The sequence below is a fragment of the Prionailurus viverrinus genome, chromosome A1 (assembly GCF_022837055.1).
Source record: "Prionailurus viverrinus isolate Anna chromosome A1, UM_Priviv_1.0, whole genome shotgun sequence".
Taxonomy (NCBI): domain Eukaryota; kingdom Metazoa; phylum Chordata; class Mammalia; order Carnivora; family Felidae; genus Prionailurus; species Prionailurus viverrinus.
The window spans coordinates 123,677,036-123,699,118 of NC_062561.1; the positions used below are offsets into that span (position 1 = coordinate 123,677,036).

Sequence of the window (22,083 nt, forward strand, 5' to 3'; positions counted from 1 at the left end):
TGAAAAAACTAATAAATAAAAATTAAAAAATAAAAGCTCTTGGGGCACGTGGGTGGCTCAGTCGGTTGAATGTCTGACTCTTGATTTAGGCTCAGGTCATGATCTCATGGTTCATGGGTCGTGGGTTCGAGCCCCGCATCAGGCTCTGGGTGGACAATGCAGAGCCTGCTTTGGATTCTCTCCCTCTCTCTCTGTCCCTCCCCCCCCCCCTTCTCTCAAAATAAAGAAATAAACATTAAAAATGTATTAAAAACCCTTTTTGGTGTGCTTCTTTTCTTATTAACCAAGTAATGTATGTTCATTGGGAAAAACCTAGAAAACCTTCATCAACAAAAAATAAAAAGTAAATTCACCCATATTACTACCACTTAGTATTTTTTATATTTTTATATTTCCTTGAGGACTTTCTCTCCATACATATATGAACATATTTTTCAGAGAGACAGTGCTGTTATGTCTACATGTTTACTGAATGTATTCTAAACATCTTTCCATGTCATACACAAAAATTGTTTAATCTGTAACTGTTTAAAACATTGAAAACACATGCCCTCTACAATGTTCTTTCACCAGTCTTCACTACATCCCAACCAGTCGAGGCAATTTTATGCAGTATTACAAACTTCAAGGTTAAATCAAGATGTGTTTCTGTGCCATCTGCAATCCCCTCACCCCTTCCTACATTCTGATTTACTCCTTAGGATTCGGTTTCCCCCTTCTCTCCTTCTTCCTCCTACCTCACTTCCCTTGAGGGGATTGTAGGCTAATGGGGGAAATAAGTCAGGTCCATAAATAATTGTAATCACTGCCAGAGGCAAATAAAAGGGCAAATAGAAGGCCTTCTGATCTCAGAAGATTCCTTCAACCAGGTTGCAAACACGCCTACACACACACCTGACAACAAAGGATTTAGAAAACCCTTCGGGACTTGACTTATTTTTTTCTCCTTTCAAGGGGAACAACAAGGAAAAAAAAAAAAGGAGGTGATGTCCTTTCTCTGTCTTTTTACAGTTGGGAAAAAAAAAAACAAAAACCACTAACAGTCAGGATGCCTGTTTGCGTCACACAGCTAGTTGGTAGCTGAACAGAGAGATTAGACTCAGGATTTCTGAATCCCAGGTTTGTGCTTTCACAATGGCACAATGGTTCACCCTAAAAAGTACCTAGAAAAAGCTCCCATAGCAAGACTGTGAGTAAAGAATACTTGCCAAGTCAAGGGATTCTTTTTGTTTTGTTTTGTTTTTTGTTTTTACAACAGCAAAACATGTCTTGAGAAATGGAAGGGAATGAAAAAGATAATCCTTTCATTTGATTTTTTTCTTTCAAATAGAGCTATATTCATACCTTGATTAAAATATCACACAAATGCAAATTGGCTTCCAACATGCCGCCCCCCCACCAAAAGAAATATCTAGAAAGTGATTTTCTGAATGTGCAAGAGCAAATAATTTTTTTTAACTTTTTTTTTTTTTTCAACGTTTATTTATTTTTGGGACAGAGAGAGACAGAGCATGAACGGGGGAGGGTCAGAGAGAGAGGGAGACACAGAATCCGAAGCAGGCTCCAGGCTCTGAGCCATCAGCCCAGAGCCCGACGCGGGGCTCGAACTCACGGACCGCGAGATCGTGACCTGGCTGAAGTCGGACGCCTAACCGACTGCGCCACCCAGGCGCCCCTTTTTTAACTTTTTTTAATGTTTACTTATTTTTTTTTTAATATATGAAATTTATTGTCAAATTGGTTTCCATACAACACCCAACTGCAAGAGCAAATCATTTTGCACGACAGAGAATGTTCCTGCCTTGGGGGTCTACTTACCACACTCATAATGTTGAAAGAGACCTTAAATATAATCTAATATAACCCTTTAAATAAACTAGAAACCTTCTCAATAATACCTCTGTCAATAAGTCATTCACCTTATGCTTGAACATTAGCAATTAATGCATGCAGCATCTGGCTGAAATGAAGAAAAAGTAAACACAGTGCCTTTATGTACTGGACTAATTAGTCCAGCAGCATACCAAATTATATGTCTTTTTAGCTGTATGGCTTAGATTTAATGAGTTGTTTGCTAAATTAAATGTCAACATCTTTCTGTAACACTCATACACATACACACACACTTGTATACCATGAAAGAGGAAAATAATCAAAAGTCAATATTACTGTATTATCTTGGGAAGCAATGATATGACACATGACTGACAGAAAACATGATAGGCAGTCACAGACTCATAAACATACAGGTTTCTGGCTAGAATAGTCCTTCTTGTACATAATCTAGCCCAAGACTTTCCTTTTACTTAAAGAGAAATCAAGAGTTAAGAGATTTTCCAGGGTTTTATAGGTTTCTGCCTCAGTGGCATTTGACAACACACACAGAGGAAGGGAATTTATAGATTATTTAATATGGAGGTTGTAGTAGTAATAATCATAGTTCAAAACACCAAAGTGAAGGCAGGCAAATCAGGATCAATACTCTCATCAAATACTCAATGACCTTTTCCCTCTGGATTTATATCTTTCCTTATTGTTTAGGTTGCTTTTTATGCATTAAATACAGGAAAAAAAATAATGAAAGAGTCCCTTAACTGTAACTGGAATCAATGTATCTAACATGTTTTCCAATACTTACTGTTTATATCGCCTCATTAGATTAACATACTAGGAAGGGTTCAAAAAGGAAAAAAAAAAAACTTTAGAAAGCCATTCATAATTTTCTCTTTAGGATTTAACAATTATTCCTTACTTAAGTCTTACAGTGTGTTTTCTAATACATCCCAAGTGATAAAGCTTCAATTATGCTGAAATTCAGAGCCCAGGAAAACAAACAAAAACATCTGCTGCAAAGTGCTTTGTTTATGTGGATTTGTTTTGCTTTATTTTGAAAATCCATATTCTCATTTTTCTCTGAAAACGAAGGCCAGTAGTGGCTTGATTTCATATCACTGTAACAATCTTTTTTAACTTTAAGAAAAAGGCAGATTATGATGCCCCCTCCCCCGTCCCCCACTTCCAGGTACAGAAACTCAATCTTCATGAATTTACTGTCTTTCTTCATTCGTGTTCCTTGATTGATGTTGTTAACCAAGTTTTCCTGTATACATGTTCACATGTTTGATAATGTGAACATTTGCAAATGTTCTTATGTTCTGATAAAGGTCACAGGGTCTCTTGGCATGATATGATTTGATTTGATTTGATTTTTCTCTATTTATTTTTTCTGTATTTTGCCCTTGTAATTTTTAGTTTAATTTGTCTCTTAATTCTTAGTTTACTTATCATCTCTGCTTTAAGTTATTCGCATTGCACCTTATGATATGAGGCTTTTCGCTTGTGTCCTCAAATATTAACCTTAAAGCAAGTATTTTCAATAACAATGAAGACATGAAAATATGAATAAAAAATAAAAATCTTTACACAAATCTTTTTCTTCTAACTGTAATCCTCTCTCTTATGTCCTATTTTAAAAATTAGTAGTCTGTCCCCACTTTCTCCATATATTTACCAGTTGATCTTTTACTTCCTTTGCTCTAATCTCATAGAATTATTCTCCAGAGTTTAGAGATCTTAAGGTAACAATGACCTTCTAAAGGATGAATTCAAGGAGAATTTGGTAGTCATAATTCTTCTCCAGGTCTCTAATACCTTTGATCATACAGGATTTTCTTTCTTTCCAAAAATGATTTGCTTCCAAGATTTCTAAGTTTCTAAAGTGATCTGGTTTTCTTACCCACTTTCTTTTTTTTTTTTTTTATCTTTTGCTGCTTGCCCCAAATATGGAATCTACAAGTGACCCTCAAATATATGTTATCTGTCAAAATTCTTTGAGATCTCAACCCACAAAACCTGCCTGTACAATGCCTGTCCTAAATCCTAAGCAGGTTCTGTGGCATTTTTTTGTATCTCAGTTTCACTGGAAACCTAATCATACTTTATCTGTTTTTATATACTTATAGGATTTTGAGTTTCTTAAATTTATAAAATCCATTGTTGGGACATCCTTGAAACCCTGAGACATAATGAATATGAAACAAATGTAGGTATAGTCAAATGACTAAATTCTTGGCATGATTTTAGTGTATAAGTGCTTACTGCTTTGCTATACCTTTAAGAATGAATCTTACTCATCTTTGTAGATTTCCCACTCTCTACTCCTCCACACATACCCGTAACTTAGAGAACCCATCATAGGTGTTAGAATTATCTTCAAACTTAATTTTTTCTTTGTATTAAAATCAGGACCACAAATTGAAAGACTACTCATTTGCATTTGGTATGAAGAAAATATTAAACTTCTTTTTTAATTCAAAATGTTCAAATATACTCCTGGTTTTTCAATGAACAGGTTTCGCAGGTGATGTCAGGAAGAAAACTAGATAAACTTTGGTTAATAATTCACATAAGAAAAAGATATTTGAGTTATCTTAGGATTCCTCACTGAGATGGGTTTGGTCAGATAAAATTAAAATACATAATCTAAGGTACAGTATTGCAGTGTGTAGCATACGACAGGAAGTAGGCACTACAAAATCATTCACATTCTGTTTTTATTTCTTCAGTAAAAAAAAATTCAATTTAGCTTAAGTAAGACTCCATATCTTGATGGCAAAGGTTAAAGTATTCAATTTTTTTTTTCAGGCCATGTCCTCTGGTAGCTGAATGGGAAAGCCATACCATCAATATATACTTTTATTTTTTGGCTAGGCACAGAGCACTTTATTGATGATGCATGACAAGTTAGGGCCCTCTAAGCCCCTCCCCTTTAGAAACTGTGGATAGAAACTGCGTGGAGGCTGGGAGATTCACAGTGTGTTGGAAGAGGAGTTGGGGCAAGGACTTTCCACCAATTGAGGACCTTTGTCTTCCCCTTGTTCTCTTGCTGGGGCTGGTGGTCCAGGAGTCTCTTATTCCTTGAAGGCCATGTGGACCATAAGGTCTGCCACCCTGTTGCTCTACTCAAATTCACTATCTTACCAGAAAACAAGCTTGAAAAAGTAGTCACTGAGGGCAATGCCAGAGGAGCAATGAAGGTGGAAGAGTGGGTGTCACTGTTAAAGTTGCAGGAGACAACCTGGTCTTCAGTGAAGCCCAGGATGCCCTTGAAGGGGCCCTCCAGTGCCTGCTTCACCACTTTCTTGATGTCATTGTATTTGGTAGCTTTCTCCAGGCAGCAGGCCAGATCCATGACTGACACACTGGGTGTGGGGGCCCGGAAGGCCATACCAGTGGGCTTCCCATTTAGCTCAGGGATGACCATGCCCACAGCCTTGACAGCACCAGAGAAGCAAAGATGATACTCTGGTCATCACTTCAGCCATCACATACTATCATGATATTAGCCACGTTTTATGGTTAATGCTTTGAGCTGTCTTCCCTACTATTCTATAAGCCTTTTGAGAATAGGACCTTGATCTTTATCCCATATACCTAATATAAAGACAAGTACTTAGAGTGGTGCCTGGGTGGCTTGGTTGGTTGAACGCCCGACTCTTGATTTGGGCTCAGGTCATGATCTCATGGTTGTGGGATCGAACCTCATGTCGGGCTCCATGCTGAGTGTGGAGCCTACTTGAGATTCTCTCTCTCCCTCTCTCTGCCCATCCCTTGCTTGTGCTCTCACTCTCAAAATAAATAAATAAACATTAAAAAAAAAGACTAGTTAGAAACTATTCAGTCAACCATCTGTTAGGTGATCATCTCTCTCTCTCTTAGATTCAACTAAAAAGGCAAGAAGAAGATACAACAGTACCTACCTCAAGGTGTCACACTTGTCAAGTGTTCAAAACTTCACCCAGCACACAGCAGGTGCTATTTCAGTACTGCCCTACTGTACAGCTTTGGAGGTGTCCTTCACATAGTCCTCCCCAAGAGCTGTGCAACTCCAGACCTCATCCTCAAAGTGGGAACAGCCACCATCCTCCTCATCAGGCCCCCAAACAGAAAGACTTCACTTCATCTAAACTGCAGAAAGAGCAGCAAAAGTGTAAGCAGGTCCTTCATGTTGGGGATAACTGTGCCTGCCTCCTCAAGGGAAAATGGGAATTTTTTTTAAAACTGGGTATGGATTTTTGTCCTCTCATCCAATAATCCTTGTTTAAGGTTTTCAATAAGAATGAATTATGACTGAATCGCATGGAGTTAAGCTTAGAGTTCTGTCCTATTAATACTGAATGCAGTAACTACTGTGAACTAAAACCATTCAAGGCTGTGACAATAAGATGATGAATATCCAAGTGAAAACTGAAAATTTTAGTTTTTTTTTTTTTAAATAGGTATTTGGCACAGAGTATCAATTTTATCAGTTACATCACTGGATTTTCAAACTATCTTGTGACAGAATCTTCTCAAAATTTTAGTAGGAGGACACGCAATGAGTCTTTTGTGTGAAGAGCCTGTATGCTGTCCTCTTAGCCATTTCCTTCTCTCTATGGCTCACCAGGAACACACTGTGTACACCAGTGTGGAATCTTTCACCCAAGCACAACAAACCTTCTATCTTCCAGAAGACCTGCAGAGTCACTTCAGATACTTAAATATCAGGTTTATGGATGACTTACCAATTCTGATGACAAAATCTGTCATTTAAAAATATATTCACATTTTGCTAATTAAATACATAAAACACATTTTAGCAAATTTGGAAATCATAAAAAAAAACCAAAAACTCAATGAAGAAATTTTGCACAAAGTCACCACCCAGAATTAGTTCTTGTTAATATTTTGAGTTATGCTATTTTGGTCTTTTTAAAAACCTATATATGTTTAATTTTTTCTCTTTTCACAGAGTTGAGATTAAATTCCATCTTTTGATTTTTGAGCTTTTAACTTAAAAGACATACCTTACATATTGTCCTGTGTTACTAAACCTTTTTCTACAACATAAACCTTTTTTGAAGGGTCTCACTGTATTCCACAGGTGTGACAGGTCACAATTATTTTATCATATATCTCTGATCTATACAGAGATAGATAAATCAAGTTTCAGTGTTTTCTCACCCAAAGATATCCTTGTCAAAACTCCTGCTATTCACTATAGGCAAAAATTGAAATGAACAAAGTCTTAAGTTGCATGAATTTGGTTCCACGGAAACTATAAGAGCACAGAAACTGTATTGTTCACAACATTAAGTGCTAGGATTTGTGCTGCTCAGTCTGTTTTGCACTTGGGGATTTTTTTCCAGAGATGACATTTCTTTAAAACTGCTCTCTGAATCTCTTTAGAGAAAAAGAAAGTGTTCATAGTTTACAGAACTGTGGAAAACACAGCATAAGATGTTTTCCTGCTTCTTTATTACTTGAAAAAAGTAGGAAGAAAACCTAGGTAGTTTTCTGTTATTAAAATATATTAAATGCCTATTTAAAACTTTGCTTTAAAAAGAGAACCCCCGATTATATTGTACAAATACACATAACTCATGCATCATCAAGTAGTTACTTAAACACAGACTCTCCAAAAGGTTTATAATAGAACTGGGGGGGCGCCTGGGTGGCTCAGTCGGTTGGGCGGCCGACTTTGGCTCAGGTCATGATCTCATGGTCTATGAGTTCAAGCCCCGCGTCAGGCTCTGTGCTGACAGCTCGGAGCCTGGAGCCTGTTTCCGATTCTGTGTCTCCCTCTCTCTGACCCTCCCCCGTTCATGCTCTGTCTCTCTCTGTCTCAAAAATAAATAAACGTTAAAAAATTTAAAAAAAAAAAGAAAAAAAAAAAGAACTGGGATTCATTCAGACCCTTCCTTGTTTTCTTTCTTCTCTAAGGAAACTGGTAATATGGGCCTTGCTCTTGAATGTACATTTTCACACATTGCCGCTATCCTTTCTTTAGCAAGAAGTGGGTCTTGATTAATGTTGAACAATAATAATAACATTAAAAACGTATCTGCCTTTCTCTTCATTTACTTTAATTTTCAGGAGCACAATCAAATTTTCGTTACAAAAGGGAAGTAATTAGCATATTAGTTAGGAACGACTTGGGAGTCCAGCGCACTTGATTTCAGGGTTTGCTTCCATCGCTCACGGATAATCTGGAGAAAGTATTACGTTGCTTTACCTCCATAAACCCTAGTCTCATCATGCATAAAATAAGAATACTACTACCTTCTTCAAAGCGTGCTGGTACAAGGTATGCAATGACCTTAGTGCAATGCTTGGCATCTAGACAAAGTAGTAAAACAAAACCCAACAGCAACAACTGACATGAATGTCGAATATGTTTTGACTGCATTTTTTTAGACATTTTTAAACCTAAATTTAGTCTAAAGAGTAGATTGATATACCTCAATAATCTCTATTTATTAATGGAAGCATTATTACATTTGGCTCATCAAATGAAAGATACACCTCAGGAGGGGAAAGATAGGATTCAATACTGATTCAAAACCATCCTCATCAGCATATGCACCAATAGTTTAGGCTTAAAAAAAGTAGGCTAAGTTTATTAGCTAGAAGCCATGGAGGTCACCTCACAAAGACAGAGACTTGGGCTGGTGACCACGGTGCTGGCTATACGTTCCATGTAAGTGTTACATGTGCTACCATTCTATTAAATTTGGCCTTTTTTCCTTGTGAAAACAGAGGTTCCTTTTGGACAGGGATCAAAGCTCTTGGTTTATCTAGTTGTCCCCATATACAGACATACACACCTAGATTATACGTGAAAAGGAGGAACTGGGAGGAAGAACCAAAAGACTTAACTTACCTTAGCACCTGACTTAAGGCTTAGAGGCCAGTTCAGATCATGTCATAAGTTTTTGGCCCTGATCCACATCACTGATGGATTGTTTGATTGTTTGGGGCAGGATCTTATAGAAAAACAATGTTTAAGTAAAGAAATCTAGATTTAAGTTCCGTACCTTTCAATTAGTAGTTAGGTGATGCTAACTAAACACAGGTAGACACTCTGAACTTTACTCTAAGGATGATTATAAACAACACAACATAATGTAAAATAATACAATATAACATACCATATGTGAGACTTTATCAAAAGTTCTTTATAACTTGTATTAAGTTATTAAAGTATTAAATACAAATCAATTGTGAAAAAATGTCTTAGCTTACTAATTATAAAAAAGATAAATAATTGATGGGGCATAAAAAGAAACACTTGAAGTTGCAAATTATCATTGTGTCATTATGATTGCCCCAAAAACAGATCAACAGCTTAAAGTTCATACAGACAGTTCATTTTTATCAAATTCTTATCTGCTGGGTCATTCTTTATCTTCAATTTCAGCTTTTATATTAATGAAATCTGGATGTTTCCCTGAAGAACAAAATCCATGTTTTACTGGGAAATAACATGGAGTAATGAAATGAAAATGGGCCAAACGGGAGTTAAGACCCCAATTGTCTCAAGTGCAAAAGAGTTAAATCAAATGAGTTGAGGGGACAGAAGGGGGGCAGTCAATGCAGCACACACACACTGCAGAGCATGGTACCCACCCAGAAGAGTGCCCATTAGCAAACTCACATATGTTTGCCATGAGGGGATGTGGGCCTAGTGAGGCCAGATTTTCTCATTTGCTAAGAAGAAGCAGATACTCAGGTGTGTTATAAAATGTCAAAATTATAGGGGTGCCTGGGAGGCTCATTCAGTTAAGTGTCCAACTTCGGCTCAGGTCATGATCTCTCAGTCCATGAGTTTCAAGCCCCACATCAGGCTCTGTGCTGACTGCTCAGAGCCTGGAGCCTGCTTCAGAGTCTGTGTCTTCCTCTCTCTATGTCCCTCCCCCACTTGTGCTCTTTCTCTCTCAAAAATAAACATTAAAAAAATTTTTTAATGTTAAAATTATAAAATTTGGGGATAAAAGTGTGTTTTGTTTTGTTTTTTTTAATTTTTTTTTTCAACGTTTATTTTTATTTTTGGGACAGAGAGAGACAGAGCATGAACGGGGGAGGGGCAGAGAGAGAGGGAGACACAGAATCGGAAACAGGCTCCAGGCTCTGAGCCATCAGCCCAGAGCCCGACGCGGGGCTCGAACTCCCGGACCGCGAGATCGTGACCTGGCTGAAGTCGGATGCTTAACCGACTGCGCCACCCAGGCGCCCCTAAAAGTGTGTTTTAAAAACCTCTGTGCTGGAGGCATAGACAGTTGTTTACAAACGCTTAACACACGTTTACAAACACTTCCCTGAGCTGGGTCTACTCCACAAGGCTCCAGATTTGAACTACTGTGCTAAAAAATTGGACAAATCTTGCTTCAATCTCAGCTCTAAACTCACTAACCGAATGGCTTTAAGAAATTTAACCTCGCCAAGCTCCATTTTCCTCTTGCAAAGTGGGAAGAACAATGTCTCTGTTGTGAGGATTGCAAAAACGGACATGGATGAAAACAGTCTAGTAGATACAGAATAGGTACTCAAAGAATATTGCTGCTTTTCTTTTTGCGGATGACTTAGAGAAAATAAGTTGTTCTTTTTCTTCTTTTCATACTTGTTATACTCAGAGCATGTCAGATATCCTTGTTATTAAGAGGGTCAGGATTATCCCATTCATTGTTGGAATAAATTGTTTTACTTGAATTATAAATAAAATTGTAAATGATGGATGTCCCTAATTCTTGTAAAGAATAGAGACAAGTCAGCATCAAGTCTGAAAATTTTGCAGATTGACTCAAGAGAGAGTGCTTCTTTGCAAAATGACAATCTCCTAAACAAAATGCTTTTCCACTATTTCATCAGCTACTCTCTGTCATAAAGATCCTTTTGTTAGTCAAACAGCATTTAAGGACATCAAGAATGTAGTAAGTGATGATACCATATGAACTAAGAATGGATCAATTCTGCTTAGATTACAGCTAACAATACAGCCAAAGATCGATGTTTCAAAGCAAGATGATCATATAAAACAAATTTAGACAGTTAATGTTTTCCAACTATACAAATGTTATTGAAAGTTCAGTAAGAGATGACCAGTGACTGACTAGAAATATTAATCTTATCTCTTTACTACCTTTCAGGGGCCCAGGCTGAACCATTTAGGTTTGATTTCAAAAAGTAAAAACAACATGAAAAGAAAAAAATATATAAAATCACATATTAAATGAGATGGGACAGTATGTGTAGTCAAACCTGTTCAGACAAGAGCATTAGTATGAATCAGGCATCTTTAAGCATACATTTAGAGATTGGGTTCATTCAAATCTATGGGGGATAAAAGCCTAACAGTCACACAGTGGTGAAGAAATCAATTTCCTTTATAGCAGGCTATTTTCCTTTTTCTTGTTTCAGAGCATAGCACTGCACCCTGTGGATCCCCAAATGCGGATAACCTACCTAAGAGAACAAGATGGCCAAACTGTTCCTTCTATGAAAAAGTAACTAGGGTAAGAGGTTCCTTGCTACTTCATTTTTTAAAAGCTAGGGTTTATTTTTAATGATGGCCGATGTTTTAAGCATTTGGCTCAAAACACTGTAAATGTGAGAATTGCCTGGGTGGCTCAGTTGGTTAAGCATCTGACTCTTGATTTTGGCTCAGATCATGATCTCACAGTTTCATGAGTTCAAGCCCCGTGTCTGGCTCTGAACTGACAGTGTAGAGCCTGCCTGAGATTCTCTCTCTCTCTGCCCCTCCCCTGCTCACCCTCTCTCTTTCTCAAAAATAAATAAATTAAAAAATTTTTTAAAACACTATAAATTCTAAACTTTGTAGATGCTTTTATTCAATGAAGTGTTTTAAAAATAAAAGTAAATCATAATTCAAATGTTTTCCTTAATAAATCAAAATCATCTATTTTCTAAAATATAAAATTTATCTCATGGTTCAATACACTTAAATTCCTCGTCAAGAGATAAGAGAGACAAAGAATGAACCAGTGAGGTAAGAGTAATTCTTTCCCCTGGATCTAGGTAACTGGAGCAGAGCAGATGATGGAGAAACCCCAATAATTCCAGAGTACCCATCTTCATAATCTGAATTATCTAGGAAATTCATAAGAAAGCACATTTGGGATCTAGAGTATCTGCAAAACACCTAACTCCTCTCTGTCTTGTCAGTGCCGATAAACAGAATTTTGAGAATTCTCATGAGAATTCAGGGTGTTCATTTTTGTTCCACCTCCAGGTTGGTGATGGTTATATAAAAAATTATTGTCAGTTGTCTAATGGGTTTTTTGGTAGAATGACACCATGTCATGGATTTAAAAAAAAATTTTAATGTTTATTTATTTTTGAGAGAGAGAGAGACAGAGCATGAGCAGGCGAGGGGAAAAGAGAGAAGGAGACACAGAATCCAAAGCAGGCTCCAGGCTATGAGCTGTCAGCACAGAGCCTGATGTGGGGTTTGAACTCATGAACTGTAAGATCATACGTGAACTAAAGTCAGACACTCAACCAACTGAGACACCCAGGCACCCCACCATATTGCGGATTTTTAAGAATGGTACTCATTTAAAATATTTGTTTCTAGTTGTTTTCCTCAGTATGTTCTCATTAAAAAAAAAAAAAAGGCTTTTGTTCTGGAAAATATGTTCAAAGTAGGTATATCTGACCTATGAGTAGTTTATGGGAGACATAATGTGGATCAGTAATGATTACAGAGTACGAGCTCAGTTTATTTTTGGAAGGTAACCTCTCTCCATGAAATGCTGCACAGGAAAGAACCAGATAAGGAATGCGGGAAAGAAACATTTGCTTGGTTTACATTTTCATTGTAGTTATACTGGTAGCATTTTCCAGGGGAATATTTCCAGTGTGGAACAGAAGTCATGAGGAAAATATCACCCTTTTTCTTTGGCACAGGCTCGCAAAGTTTTTTTAGAGTCCCAGTGATTTCAGCAAATTTCTTCCTTGAAAATAATTCCAGGGACTTGTTTTCTGACAGAGATTGTCAACTAAACTTAGTCAGACTCTTGGTTTTCTAAGTATATTTTTGCTGCAGTAGGCTCCGGAATTTCAAGCACTGCAGTAAATGATCTTGATTTAGATGTCAAGCAAAGAAAGGGAACAAAGACTTCTACCTCATCCTTAAGTTCCAGAATTTCCATGAAGGCAAGATGCCACCTTAATTTATCTTTTCAGTAAGGATATTACTTCCATTTCTGTTTAGTCTTAATTTCTGGATACAGATATGAAGGGATGATTTGTTTATGATTAGCGAATTTAGTAGAGTGGATTTCCAGAGTAGCAAAATAGCTGAGTGTGGATCATGTAATTTGATGCTAATAATAATTAAATTATTAATTTATTTTAATAAATTACAATGAATCCAAAGGTATTTGCCTACTGGTGTCATCATTTCTGACTTGCAATTCAGTTTTGAAAGGAAATAAAAGGAGCCACAGAAATGTTCACGGCTTTTCTTTTTGATGTCATAGCATGTAGTGAACAACTCTTAATTACAGATTTTTAAAGCATTGTGATTTATTGCCTTTAATGATTTGGTTTTCCTTTATCAAAATCTTAAAATCCTGAGAATATCACAAAAAAGAATACAATCCACTTTGTTTTTGCACCAAAATAAAAGAATGATAATCACAGCTATTCCACAATCTTTTTTTTAACGTTTATTTATTTTTGAGAGAGCGTGCACATATGCGCACACGCAAGTGGGAGAGGGGCAGAAAGTGAGAGGGACAGAGGATTTGAAGCCAGTTCCATGCTGACAGCAGAGAGCCTGATGTGAGGCTTGAACTCATGAACTGGGAGACCATGATCTGAGCTGGATGCTTAAACAACTGAGCTACCCAGGTGCCCCAACAGTTTCATTTTCTGCCCTCATAGAACTTCAAATCTACTGAAGGGTATGGAAAATCAAGTAAGCAAATAAATAGCTCTGTAATTACAACTTTGATAAATGCTATGAAGGAAAACCACGGGGTACAGAGAACAGAAATATACTTAAGAAAATCTCTCCAAGGACTTATATTTAAAGCTCAAACTTCAAGTATAAGGAGATTCCAACCATTCATATTTTAAAAGAGCCAGATGACTCAGCTTTCATTTAAAAACCATAATACAGGGGCACCTGGGTGGCTCAATAGGTTAAGCAACCAACTCTCAGTTTTGGCTCAGGTCATGATCTCACAGTTTCATGAGTTTGAGCCCCACGCCAAGCTCTGTGCTAACAGTGTGGGGCCTGCTTGGGATTCTCTCTCTCCCTCTCCCTCTCCCCCTGACCCCTCCCCCACTCATGCTATCTCTGCCTCTCTCAAAATAAATAAATAAAACTTAAAAAAAAATTAAAAAAAAAATAAAAACCATACACAGGTTTAAGAAATAGATGCCAAAAATATATCTCAGTTTAGTCTGAGAAGTCATGTGACAGCTAATATATGTTGTTTAAGTCTGCTTTCATACAGCATTTGAGTTGGACAAAGAGGTTAAGACTGCAAGATGCCACTACCATACTGAGGAAAAAAATGACAAAAACCTGAAAGAAATTTATTTTGTTTTTGTGTTGGCTTGTCTGCTTATGCATGTACATGACGATGTTTTTAGTGATTCAAAGATTTCATTGACTTGGGCTTAAAACTCACTCATTATGAGCAGACAAGAGAAAACAGAGGTTAATTTAATACCCATTGTGAGATGCAATGGCAGTCAGGGTAATAGAGCTCAGATTTCCTGAAAAAAAAAAAAAAAATGCTTGACTCACAGCTGCTGTAAATCAAGCAAGATCTACCTGTTTCATGACAAGTATTTGAAACAAAGCATACAGACCCTTGAGTGGGGAAAAAACAGCTTGAATCATCAGGGGAAAAAAGCACACAGAGATTGGAAATTTAGTAGAGACATATTTTGTTGACATGAAAAGATGGTTACCTTGTAAGAACTACAAAACAATGCCTAGAGTATGGTCCCATTAATGAAATTGTATGTCTGAGTGTGTTTATAGTCACATGTTTAAAAAAATCTAGAAGGAAATATTTCAAAATGCTAACAGGAATCATTTCTTGATGACAGGCTTATGGGTGATTTTCCTTTCATACATTTATATATTACCTTTTTTTGTTCCTTGCAATGAGGATATATTTTTTAAATGTGAAAAAAACCCTTTAAAAGATAAAATTTAATTATATTGGTGAATATTTAAATTAGAATGTCTAGTGTGACAGATCTCACTTGTACTACAAGCTAATTAATTATAAAGGACACTTCCCAAATGTGGAATGATAGTTCAAAAGGCTTAATTTGCTCTTTGGCCACTGCTGAAGTACCAAATAGTCAGACACAAAGTATGTGCCTAGGGCATTGGCAAAGAAAGGAAGACACCAAAAAATTAGAATATTTTTGGAGAAAAGTACTAAATTTTTGGTATGTCACAAAAGTGTAAAAGTATTTGCCCAGGAAAAATATCAGAAAGCTGTTGAACTGATGTACACATTTTTATGATTTAATATCATTTTAAATTATAAGAACATGTACATGGAACGATGCTTAGGAAGTATAGGTGGGAGGTATGGCTAAGTGTTTTCAAGGTCCAAGGTCTATAGAAATCTTAATTTGGTCCTAAGCACAGAAATAAATTACGTTACTTCCCAAGCTGGATGTCACTAAAAATAAAAACAATACTTAGCCATAAAATAAGGGCACATCAATCCAACAAAGTTCTGATTTTTCCCCAAACAAATGCAACTATGCTTTTTCTAAAATATCAAGAATCCAGCTTTTCTCCAAAATAATTTTTGCATGCACCATTTTTTGAGGGGGAGGCTGATACCCTAAGCATACACTGAGTCTATTTGGCAATTCAATGTGATCAAAGAGCAAATCATGGCACCTGACATATTCAAATAAAAAGTCAAATACAAATAGCCACATTTAATGCAGATTTGCTATATTTGATATTTTAAAATTCTAATTAGCAAGATAATATGTTAAATGTTCTAACATGGCAGATGTGGGCTCATGGGATTTGATATCCAGGTCCAGTTAGACCATTTACCAAACCCAAACTTGGACAAGTCTAACTTCTCTGAGCCTGTTTCCACTTATTTAAAATAGCTATAATGATGGAGCACCTGGGTAGCTCAGTAAGTAGGTTTGGCTCAGGTCATGATCTTCAGATTTTCAGACAGAGCCCAGTGTGGGGCTTGGTGTGGAGTGTGAAGCCTGCTTGGGATTCTCTCTCCCCCTCCCCTACTCGTGCGCAATCTCTCTCTCTCTCTCTCTCTCTCTCTCTCTCTCTCTCTCTCTCTCTCACACACACACACACACACACACACACACACACACACACACACACAAAATAAATACATAAACTGAAAAAAAACCATCTAAAATAGTTATAATGACACAGTTTTACCAGCAAGATAGAATGTGGGGGAATATTAGATGAAAAATAAAGAATGCAAAAAGACTTTGTGAACTACAAAAGATGATATTAATGTAAGGTGTAATGGTGGTACTTATTACAACTATATTCTTTCCACATCTATATATCTTACGTATATATCTGTATATCCTACAGAATATGTAGGATATTCTACATTCCTAGGATATGCAAATGTGTCCAGTCATATAAGAGCTCTACAAATAGTTTGATTATATGATTAATTCCTCTTTTGTAAAAACACAGTTTTTACTTGGTAGAGTAATAGTTGGGATATACAAACAGGAGGAATTTTGTAACTGACCTCTCACATTAACACTCAGGTATAAATCTGGTTTATTTATTTCAGGCAGAACAACAGATTCTTGAGTTATTTATGTTGAAACTTCCATGATAAATTTGGTTTTCTTTTAGGTTGTAATCATGGAAAACAAATCATTAATCTTTTTACGAATCTATGAGAAATGTAGAAAATGGTTTTGACTTTTCAGACATTTACTAAGTCATCCTTTTGGAGTCTAGAAGCATGTACATAAAATTGAAATATGTTCTGGGGTCACTTGAAGAAATAGGGAACATCCTGTTACAAAGTGAGGAATTAGATAATGTATGCTATGCTCCAACTAAAACAAATTTCTTGTCAAAATATTTAACATTCCAACACGATTGGCATTTACAAGACAGTGTTTGAAAAAAGGGTAATTAACAAAATTTGTATGTTGTTAAACAGCACATTTACACAATAACTCGCATGTATTTTTCAAATACTTTTTTCTGAAATCAACTTGATGGCTTCTGAATTATTTTGTATCTAGACCCATTCAACCGCATTTTAGTTTTCAAAATTAGCCATACAACAGGGAATAATTTTAATATGACTGTTAGATATCAGACTACACAAAGTTGCTGAGAAAAGACTCTTATGAAGAGGACAATATTTAGTTCCGTGCATCCTGACAAGATGACATATAAAATTTTCCAAGCAGATGGTCAATCGATTTCTTTAAAAATATACAGATTCTGTAATTTAGAAGCCCACTGCAAAATGGAGTCTTAATGTTATAGATCTCGAAGTACCAGATATTAAACAACTAAAGCACACTTTAAAATAGACAGTTTACTCTAGAAAAAGCCAGAGAAGTTCTTGACAAAGAATCTAGTCTACACTATCTGAAATAAGTGCATGTCTAGGTCAAACTTTTGGAGGTTTTGATGAAAGAAAGAATGCACAGTCTAATCTGGTTGCCCAGTTGACAACTCAACTTTGCTATCAGGAAGTTCTACATTGTCTATATATATATTTTTTAAGTTTATTGATTTATTTTGAGAGAGAGAGAACATGCAGGGGAGAAGCAGAGAGAAGGAGAGAGAGGATCCCCGATGTGGGGTTTGAACTCATGAACCTCGAGATCATGACCTGAGCCAAAACCAAGAGTTGGACGCTTAACGAACTGAGCCACCCAGGTGTCCCTCTACATTCTATATTTCTAATCTTCATTCTTCCTGATGAAGCCCACTGACTAAATTTTAGGCTCCAAATAAACCCCAGCTCTTCTGAAGCAAATGATTGTCTTCTCTCAATTTTCTCTTCTCCAAATGAAATAATTCTAGTTTCCTTATCCTTTGTTAGAGAATTCCACTTGTAGTCCTTTGAACACACTTCATTTTTGCGTGGCCCTTCAGCAAAGGCCATATAATTGTCTAAAGCTGTGGGATCAAAAACTAGGTCTATGATTCCCATCAGGGTCTTACCACACAGGTGAAACGTGCTACTACTGATAGTCTGTTCTGTGTCCACGGCCTACAGTGATTGGCCTCTGCCCTAACTATACCAACTTCTCCTATAAAACCACAACCCAATAAAAACTCAACACAAAGGAAATAAAACAAAGCCCCAAGATAGCTGTTTTCATTGCATGAAACAGGGTCAACCAAAGCATGTCTTAATTTCTTAAGTTTACTGTCGATATATCTGAAATTTTAATTTTTGGAAGTCGAAAGTTATTAAAAGATGTAGGATGCAGTGTGTTATAAATATTTGATATGACATGTAAGATCAGTACCTCTTTCCTTGCTCTACTTTATTTAGCTGTTATAATTAGGCACACGATAGCATGACTTTACAGAGTTGTGAATCTACATAATATATGACATGCTGTGAGCATATTAAATCCATTCTTCCACTAAATCTTCCTATATATAAACCAACTAGAATATTTATTCTCTGAGAAATTAAACTATAAACTTGATTCAAACACATGTAAAAATTTTAACTGAGGGGGCAGTGTGTAAAATAAAATGCAAGATTAAGACAAAAAATAATGTTACTTTACATTGCAAAAAAATGTTTGCACTGACAATGATATTGTTTGAGAAGAGATGGATGGATAAAACTAGTCCATATGATGAATGTAATACACTTTTACCTGCAAGGATTTTTCTGGCTTTAATTCAATGAGATCCATTATCCCGGGTAGTAATGGAGCCCTGTACCCTACTCATTTCAGGCATCTTCAGTCTCCTGAGCTGCCTTAAAGCCTTGACATAATAAAGGTCAAACAGATCCCAGTAAGCATTTGTAAACTACAACAGCCCCCCATTTCGGGCTACAAGCCACACATTCTCATGCTAAGCTTTGCTCACTCTCTTGTTTCATTTCATTGTATAAGCAGGCTAATTTGGAAATGGCTAAGGTACTTGGGAACACCTATATTTTCAAAACAATCCCACTTTCCTACTTAACCACCTAAATAAATAGACCCATAATACAACATTTGAGAGAACTGTAAAATGGTGCCTGGGTACTGAAGGAATGAAGACCAAATAGCAAGCAGCCTTATCAAATAAAATGAATGCATTTCACCTTCCAGCTTGTCTGTGCTTCCCTGGGACACAAGGCATAAACATGAAGGGGATGGAGTGGAATTTTGAGAAAACTGATTTGTTTCAATATTCAGTTGGCAAGATGCTGGACACAAAATAATACCACAAGCCACCTCCCTTTCCCATCATTGTAAATTCAGGGCTCTCAAGTCACCTCCCACAAACCCAATTAAAAATAAAGAAAAGAGGCAGGCTGTGAATTCGCATCTAGTGCTAAGATACAGAATTAAATGATAGGCATCTGTCCTAATTGGTCACAATGAAACTAAGGGACAATAACAAGAATAAATCTTACATTAATCCAAATGAAGCCAATGAATAATAATACAAACCAGAAGCATAGTTTCAAAAATGTGCAATTACTTCCAAGCATGCAAGGACATTTATAACCCATAAATATGATTGCAAAGCACAGTATGCATATAAATGTTTCCTAAATGCACTAGAAACATGTGTATATAAGATATGTATATCCATAGGATACACATTTGTATGTTCACAATCACATCTACTAAAAATCAAACTCTATCCGGCAAATCGCTTCTCAACAAGAGTGCATTAGAATATGAAATGGAATGATAAATTCCGGGGCCACCTTTTCTTAGCGATGAAGGAAATAAGCAAAATCACCTTATAATTAGGCCGGGAAGCTCAGGAGGCACCAAATGGGTTTTTGAGGAAGGCCCAACCCTGTATGTGAGAGCTGCAAATTAAATGAGTCCTTTCAATAACACCCATTTCTTGTTAGGTCTTTTTCCACCCCTGATTCTGCTCCTAAGCTTGGAAGGAAAGGGACCAAGTGGCTCAGTCTGCATTCTGAGCCGGTTCAAGATAAAATCAGACCTTTTTTTTTTTTCTTTTTTTTTTTTTTTCTTTTTAAATACACAGCGGATGCTTTCTTACTTCTCTCTTCCTGGCAACCTTCCTCTCCCTCCATCCCCATCTCTGTCTCCACATCTTCCTCTCCTACTGAGGGAGTCATTGTTCAAGTGCTGGCCGCAAATGTACACACAGGTCCTTTAACAGGCAGTTACACCAAGAAGATAGCCCCACAGTCTCCTGCTTACCATGCTGAGACCCGGAGAAGCTGTTGAAAGGAGGGAGAGATGCAAACTGAATCCATTTTCCTTGTGACCGAGTCGGATGCAGCCTCCGAACCCAACATCAGCAGCTGCCGGTGGGATTTTTTTCCCTCGCTCTCTGGTTGGCGACGGGGCGAAGAGGAACCACCCTTCCAGCCTCACTAGAGCATCAGCAGTCGAGGCGACAGGAGCAGCGGCATCACCACTTGGCCTCCTCCCTCTCGGAGGATGGGGTGAGCTCAGAAGCAGCCAGGAACTTGCAGCAGACACCTCCTCTGGCTCCTCCTCTCCTGCCCCCTCCCCCAAGGCCCCACCCCTGCTGCGGTAGAGGCTGCCTGTCCTGGCAGCTGCTGGTTGTCATGGCAACGACCAATGGTGAGCCACCAGACTAAGGGGGAGGGGAGATGGGTGAAATGAGCTGCAGGGCTGGAGGGGAGTGAATTTGTGCTGCTGCCCTCTGGGATGCTCTGGGTCTCTCCTACCCTGGACTCTGGGTCTTTAAAAATGGGGCAAGGGTGCACAGGCAAAAGAGAATTAATTTGAATGTAATCGAAATCAAGGCTGAAACGTACAAAATAGCTTAGCTATTTTTTGCACTTTCTAAGGTTTTCCAACAGAATGTATTAAAATTTGCCATCAGAAAAACATAACAAATGAAGAAAATCATATCGTGTAATCAGAGATTATAATTACTCCAAATATGTTTGTCCTTGATAGTATCTTTTACCCAATGTCACTCAAGGTTGTTAAAAAGCAAAGTAAGTGGCTGGACTTTGCAATAAAATAAGAGTCTGATTCCTTAGCACTACTCTCTGCTTGTTCTTCTCAAGTGAGTCACTTGGTCTCACTGTTTTTCCAGTTCTCTCTCTGAATAGGATTTGGAGGTATTTGGCACTCCCCTGTGGAAAAGAAAGTTGAAACAGAGGGAACAGAAATTTCTTGAGTAATCGTGGTTCTCAGTAACACCAACCATTTGGTGGATAGTTCCAGGCCTTTATAATGTCAAACTCCTGGAGTGTTAAATTTCCTGCAGGAAATTGTATGCCATTTTCACGGATGCCACTTTCATAGATGCCCTTTTGGAGTTCCCAAGCCAGCTGGTAGTCAGGGTGGTAGGTAGAAAAAGGAAGTGAAATCAGCAGTGTTCCGAGTTCTTGGTGAGTTCTGTTTCTAACTACAAATTACAGATGATGCTAGTATCTATCTCATGCAGTCATGGTAAAGATTAATGAAATAATGCATTAAAAGCACTTGGCATGTAGTAAACATACAAACAAATGCTTACTAGTAGTAGTAGTCAGTAGTAGTACATCGTAGCTGCCTCTTAATCCAAGGGATCAAGGAATAGCATGGCAAGTTCAGAGAAGGCAAAAAATTGAGAGAAAACAATACATGATAAATGTGATGGTGATGATGATAGCAAACACAGAGAGATCCTGAGAGATTAAAGGTTCTGTAAAATGTGACAACTGAGGATATTCTAAGTCTTTTTTTTTAAGTTTATTTATTTTGAGAGAGACAAAGCATGAGTCAGGGAGAGAGAGGGAGAGACAGAATCCCAAGCAGGCTCTGCACTGTCAGCACAGAGCCCTACTCAGTGAGATCATGACCTGAGCCAAAGTTAGATGCTCAACTCACAGAGCCACCCAGGTACACCCTAGCAAAACTGACTTGAAGATAGTTCAGTGGTCAAGGAAAGGGGTGCACTCATCCTTAGCACTTGGCATCGCCTCTTGGTTCTCTGCAAGGAGAAGCCTGCATCCTGCTCTGTGCACCTCGTGGCCCCTGCCTCGCCCACTAGCCCCTGAACAGTCACGCAGTCTGCACATAATTCTACATCAG

The 22,083-nt window shown here is 37.5% G+C and overlaps 1 pseudogene; it reads right to left on the minus strand.

The window, feature by feature from the left end:
• Positions 1-4,976: 4,976 nt before the first annotated feature.
• On the minus strand, positions 4,977-20,141 carry LOC125164326 (glyceraldehyde-3-phosphate dehydrogenase-like; annotated as a pseudogene).
• Between the last annotated feature and the right edge of the window lie 1,942 nt (positions 20,142-22,083).